The 6,608-nt window shown below is 42.6% G+C and overlaps 1 long non-coding RNA gene across 2 annotated transcripts; it reads right to left on the bottom strand.

Moving 5' to 3' along the window:
* Positions 1–318: 318 nt before the first annotated feature.
* LOC125169722 (uncharacterized) lies at positions 319–6,048 on the bottom strand. 2 transcript variants are annotated; one of them, XR_007153779.1, is made up of 3 exons: positions 5,107–6,048; positions 2,253–2,439; positions 319–748 (listed from the first exon to the last, which is right to left on the bottom strand). It is a non-coding gene; the product is annotated as an uncharacterized LOC125169722 (long non-coding RNA). The 2 variants fall into 2 exon arrangements; XR_007153778.1 differs by lacking the exon at positions 5,107–6,048 and having other exon boundaries at positions 2,253–4,742.
* Between the last annotated feature and the right edge of the window lie 560 nt (positions 6,049–6,608).

The raw sequence follows: 6,608 nt of genomic DNA on the forward strand, positions 1-6,608 counted from the left end.
CACTTATAAGATAGTAGTTGATAAACAGAAAGCCCGTTTATGTTATTATATATTTATAAGATGAGTCCTAACCTGCTGTTGAGAGACCAGTAATTGTAGAAAAACTCCCTCATAATGGTGAGCAACGCAAGCTCCAACACCATCCAGACATTTAGAGAGCCTCTTGACATGTCTCTGGAACATGTTGTAAAGTGCATTTTCCTGATTTATTTAATAAAAGCAATTCTTGCTCATTATTCCTCTTATTATCATTGGTAATAATAATAACAGGGTGTTTGAACATGTTACTTTAGCTCTGGGATTGGCCAGAAGGGAAGCTTATATCCTACTGTTTATTACTCATCTAATAGTGGGGACCTATAAACCAACAAGGGTGTGCACGGGATGGAGAGAAGACTCTGCTTTAGGGGATGAGGGAAGGGTGACTCGTGCCACAGGTGTATCTGCAGGGGGAAGAGCTCCTCATATCTGTGTCTTTCCCCCACAATACAATGTTCAGAAGATGCTGGTCCGGTCCCTCTCTCAGACCGTGCTTGAAGGATGTCAAACATCACAGGTGGAAATGCTCCAAAATCGATGTGGTCTTTGCTTTTGTACCCATCTCTGCCATTGTGAAGATGTGAGCCCACATTCTTTCTGTGACATGCAGGCACCATGGTGGCCTCCTTCATTAGACCTTTGAAGACACTGCTTAACAGAAACAGCCACAACATACAGGAAGACAGAGTCTCTCACTTTGGACACTGATCTAGAAAAGGCAAGGGTGACAAAAACCATCAGACCTTGAAGCCAACTGCCTCTGTAAGTGCATGGGTGGAAAGTTTCTCTCTGCTTTAAAAATAATAACTAGCAATTTCACACTGTGCCGGAGTCTACAAGAGGCTTAGCCTCATGTCATCTTACCTGTCACAGGCCTGACTTCCTGTAGAACATAGGTTCAATCCTCCTTGTCCTGGACACAAAGGAGCTGCAGGTCAACTGGGGACACCAGGAAAAGGAGGTTCCAGCATTGATCTGGGTCTGACGTTCTGCTCCTCCATTTACTGGAGGTGGGAACTGAAGTATTTGCTCAAATATTCTGAGCCCCATTTTCCTCATCTGTATGATATAAGCCGTAATATCAAACATACTAGCCTGTTACGAGGGTGAGGCAAAACCATATGTCCAACAGCTAGCACTCAACCAATGTCCTTCTCATTACAGTCCAGCCCAAGGTGGGCTGTGGCACTCAGCGGTCTTCCCCGTTGCTTAAAGGCTTGAGAGAGTCTCCTTTCCAAATTCTAGTAAAGGTCCGAATAAGGAAAGTGAATTGGATATTTTCATTTATTTCCTCCCAAGGAACTTAAAGATAAATCTGATCAAGATATTACCTCACTGGTGTTTAAAGGCAAAGTATAGGGGCACCTGGGTGGCGCAGTCGGTTAAGCGTCCGACTTCAGCCAGGTCACGATCTCGCGGTCCCGTGAGTTCGAGCCCCGCGTCGGGCTCTGGGCTGATGGCTCAGAGCCTGGAGCCTGTTTCTGATTCTGTGTCTCCCTGTCTCTCTGCCCCTCCCCCGTTCATGCTCTGTCTCTCTCTGTCCCAAAAATAAATAAACGTTGAAAAAAAAATTAAAAAAATATATATAAAGGCAAAGTATAATAACTTTCATGATTTAGATAGAGAAACTGAGGATTGGAGAAATTAGGGAATTGCTCACAAGTATGTAATAAGCTGGAATTTTTACTCTGAGAGTACCAGAGCTGGGTTTGTTTGTTTCTTTGTTTGTTTTCCCCCTAAGGGTCCTTCCACTATTATCAGGTTGGTGAACAAGGACATTCTTTCTACAGTGTGAGTAAAATGAATTAGAACCAATATTGGTAAACAGAACTCTTTACAGTTTACAAATCATTTTCAGAAAAATATCTCCCTAATTTTATAACCTAAAATTCCAAAAGTAATACTTTCAAGATAAGTATTACTATTATCATTTACAAATGAAACTGAAATTCTAAGATGTTCCTTGACCTGTCCTAAGTCATGGAGTTCAAATAAGTAGAGCCCAGATCAGTGTGACTCCAAACATGGTTCCACCATTATGGATTATACACTATTCTTGCACATGTAATGTGAAAATTGTGAGTATTCTGTTTAAAGTATAGTTCCCTGCCCTCACATTCCTCACCACCTGGCACCTTTATCTTTTCTCTTAGTCCAAGAGGCTTCCAACTTTCAAATTCTTGCTCCACTGTTCAGCTTGCCTTGATTCATACCTTCCTTTCAGATCTCAGGGTATCCTGATTCTTCACCTCTCCTGTGTGCTTTCCAAGAGCATGCTGCGAGGCATGAGCTTGTCAGTTCCTACTTTATCTTCTGACTTTAAAACTCAGTCCTCCATGAGAGATAATCCAGGGTTTGTGGGTCTTGAAGTTTATGCAATTTGCGGAGGGGGGGGCCCCTCTATAGACAAAAAAAAACAAAATTAGGTACAGAGCCTTGGAAGAAGCCCTTCTAGGTGAGGGGACCTAAAACCCATGCTTCCAAGATCCATAGTAGATTGGCTGACTCTGCCTCTCTCCCCATGTAAGATACAACTCTAGTTGGGCTACCCATTAAGTCTGCCTGGGGCCAGAGGCCAAGCTTGCAGGCTTACCCACTTAACTCCCACAGCACAGTCAAGAAGGTGTGATGGCTTCCATTTTATAATTCTATTCTTTTTTAATTTATTATTTTCCAGTCAAAGTTTGAGTTTCTTGAACTCAAGGAGCCTGCTTTCTATTTCTCGGTAGGACCCCTCACTGACCTCAGCATAATCTTGAGCTCAGAAATGTTTTTGGAATGAATGGATGTTTGAAAAGATGGGTGAATAGAGTAAATGTTCAATAAGTACTTTTTGAATTTATAGCAGAAAATGTAATGATTTTAATAATTACCACTTATTGAGTATCTATTATAATCCAGTTACTCTTCTTATGTTATCTCTCATCATAGCAATCCTGCAGGGTGGGAGTTATGATCTCTAATTTATAGCTGAAGAGACTGAGGTTCTTCATGATTAAGTCACTTGCCCAATCTTAGACAGTAAGTGGCAGAGCCAGAACCCATCACTCTAAAGCCCAAGTTCTTACCACCTCACTCAACACCTTTGAAGTCAGAACCAGTATACTTAGATCAGGTGAACAGAGTCCAGCCCGGCTGGGCACCTGCTCATCGTGTCTGCTTCACCTGTGAATGAGGAAGTGAAGGCAAGTCCCTTCCCGCTTTAGCAGGCTTTGTCTTCTGCTTCCCCTGTTCCCCCTGGACATTGGACATCTTCCCAGTAACATATTAGTCCCATGAATTTGAACAGTGGGCAAAAATTCTCTCAATGTGTCCTCAGTAGGAAGTAAAATTATAAACGTTAGCTTGGCGAACAAAATAACTATGCCAAGGAGACCAGAGTTCTGGGGACCACACTGGTGAACGTTGCCTGGGCCCCAGCAGAGGCGGGGAGGCAAGCGAGATAGTCTGGTGCTTTTGCCTTCTGCCCCAGACCGTTCTGCAGATAAACTAGCAGAAAGATGCCCTTTGTGGTAAGACTCTGTGATCATAGGGGAATTGTGAGGATGAATGCCAGATTCCCACCAAGTGCTGGTAATGAGGAGATCTCTCTTGGGCAATTTTTGTATGATGAAAATGTGGTGGTGCTTTTAAGAGGTTTCAAGAGCCTTAGGCAAAAGATGCTCTGATAACTTTGGAATGAGGTGCTCAAAGGCTTCCACCTCCATTATACCATTGAAGTCTCTATAGCCCTTTCAGGGTGAGGCTTGAGGCAGTCATAGTAATTCCCATTCTATAGAGGGGAAATTGGGAACCCAGGATCACAGAACCCAGGAGGTCACTGTATTCATTCTATATTTGGCATAGCATGTGATTGTTCCAAATACAAGAAGTTTCTAGAAGACAAGGTGAACTAGAATCTTCCTTTTGTATTCTACTCTAGTTCAATTTGGTATTCTAAGAATGCTGGTTGATGCTGGGTAAAGTGCATATGGGAAAATGGTGACGATGACCATCGTGACTGTGGCCTACAGCAGAGACCTGAATTCACATAGGTGTGACAGCATAAAGGACACGAGGTAACTCACCTGTCCCCAAGTCCTTGAGTACTGAGGCCCAAAGGACCTTGCAGAATCCTTCTAGCCCAGTGACACACCACTCATGATGTGACCCACAAAAAAGGAGGGGTGGGAGATTGGAATCAACATGCTCTTCAGTTTATAGCCCAGGTTTGTAGTCCATTTTTCCAGAATTCCAGGCCATTCCCTGAGCTAGCCAGACAATAACTGATTCCTGTAGGAATATCTGGCTTTGTCTGGACTGCTGGCAAATGAGGACATGTACTGCTCAGCTCCTTTTTTAAGAAAGGACTTGAAGAGTGTGTCTACCTAATGGGTGCCAGATTTTAGCTTCCTCAGAATCCACTTCAACTTCCTTGGAGGAGCCAGGTGGGGACAGGTGGTCATATAAAGACCCAGTGATTTCACACCAACGTGGGACTCCTTGGTTAGGCAGTCCTTGCTCTGCAACTCCCCATCGAGCTGGCAGAGACTTTAGGTGTGCATCTTATGGGTCCCTCTGCCCAATTCTGCTGCTCCCCTTCTTTCACACATACTCCCCCGAAACCATTTGCACTCTTAACTCTACCTCAGTAGAGGGTTTCCTGGGGAACCCAACTAACATACCTCCCTTAACTTTCAAAAAATACTGGTACCTAGTGCTGGAATGAAAGTAGAGAAATGTTAAGATCTTGCACCCAATAGGAGGAAAAGAAAGAACCCAGCACACAGGTTCACCAGAGGAAGAATAGCCTAAGTGACCAGAGGCGTGCATGGCAGTGGTTGGCCCCAGAACTAAACATGGGCTACAGAGACCAGGTCATCAGGCTGCCTTGAAAACGCAGCTAACTGTACCCAGGGGGTAATGCCAAGGCACCAAGCTTTCACTCTACCATCTAAGGAGGGGGGGAATTGAAAAGTAAGGCTTTTTGCAGACTAAGTTACTTTGAGGCTTGAGTGAATTACTGCTCTAAGCTTCAGGTTCCCCACATGTAAAGTAGGACAAGTAACACATGTTGTTAAGGATTACCTTTCATTTGATCTAGGGATGATTCTCTTCTCAAGCTCCATGTCTGGATCAAGTGCATCAATCTTCTTGTCCTGAACTTTGTGCCTTGATGAAGAGAAGGACTCAAGTCCTTGTCCAGTGCCACATAGTCTTTCAGATAGCTGACCCATGTCTGAATACAAGCCTTCCACCCCATTTCACAACCCGAGTTTACCTGAGTATAAGGGGAAAAATACATACCTGTACACAGGTCCATTTGGAGCCTTTCTGTGTATGACCCAGGGGAAATTTCTTACTGGGAAAGAGAGCAGCTCCAGTCTAGCTTGGTCCCAAAATGACTTGGTTACCCCCAGAGGTGAATTCCATCTGGGAGATGCAAAATCTCTAGCCTCCAGAAGTTCTGGGTTCCGTGTTTTCAGAACTGAGCAATTTTTATGGGTATCAGGGGTCAAGAAGTGAGTGTATTTTAAAAATACACTGTTTTTTTTTATTAAAGTAGGACATATATTAAGAAAAGCACATAAATCAAAATGTTCAAGATAATTAGTCATCAGGGAAATGCAAATGAAACCACAACGAGATACCACCACACACCCACTAGGATGGCTATAATCAAAAAGACAGATAACAACAAGTATTGGTGAGGGTGTGGAGCAATCAAAACCCTCATATGCTGCTCGTGGGAAAGTAAAATCATGCACCCCCTGTGGAAATTGTTTTCTGGCAGTTTCTCAAAAAGTTCAGCAAAGGGTTATCATATGACCCAACACTTCCACTCCTCGGTGCATACCCACGAGAAATGGAAACATTTCTACACAAACACTTGCACATTAATCTTATAGCCCATTATTCATAAGGGCCATAAGGTGGAAACAACCCAAATATCTACCAGCTGATGAATTGATAAATAAAAGTGGTATATCCACACAATGGAATAATATTGAGCCATAAAAAAAAATAAGGTACTGATTTGTGCCACAGTACAGATGAACCTTGAAAATATTATGCTAAATGAAAAAAAGCCAGTTGCAAAAGACCACATATTATATGATACCATTTATACTAAATGTGAAGAATAGGAAAATTTACAGAGACAGAAAGTAGGTTAGTAATTGCTTAAGTCTGAGAAGGAGGGGGCTATAGGAAGGTGATAGCTAAAGGGTACAGTTTCTTTTAGTGGTGATAAAAAGGTTCTAAAATTGACTATAGTAAGTGATTGTATATATCTGTATATACTAAAAACTATTAAATTGTATAATTTAAATGGATGAATTCTATGATATGTGAATTGTATCTCAATAAAACTGTTATTTTAAAATGTTCAGCTCAAAAAAATGTCTAGCTCAATGAATTATTCAAAAAATGAATACCTTAGGGTTCCTTGGTGGCTCAGTCAGTTAAGCATCTGACTCTTGATTTCAGCTCAGGTAAGTTCGAGCCCCACATGGGGCTCTACACCGATAGCATGGAGCCTGCCTGGGATTTTCTCTCTCCCTCTATCTCTGTCCCTCCCCTGCCTTCTT

This window comes from Prionailurus viverrinus, chromosome B4 (genome assembly GCF_022837055.1).
Source record: "Prionailurus viverrinus isolate Anna chromosome B4, UM_Priviv_1.0, whole genome shotgun sequence".
Classification (NCBI taxonomy): domain Eukaryota; kingdom Metazoa; phylum Chordata; class Mammalia; order Carnivora; family Felidae; genus Prionailurus; species Prionailurus viverrinus.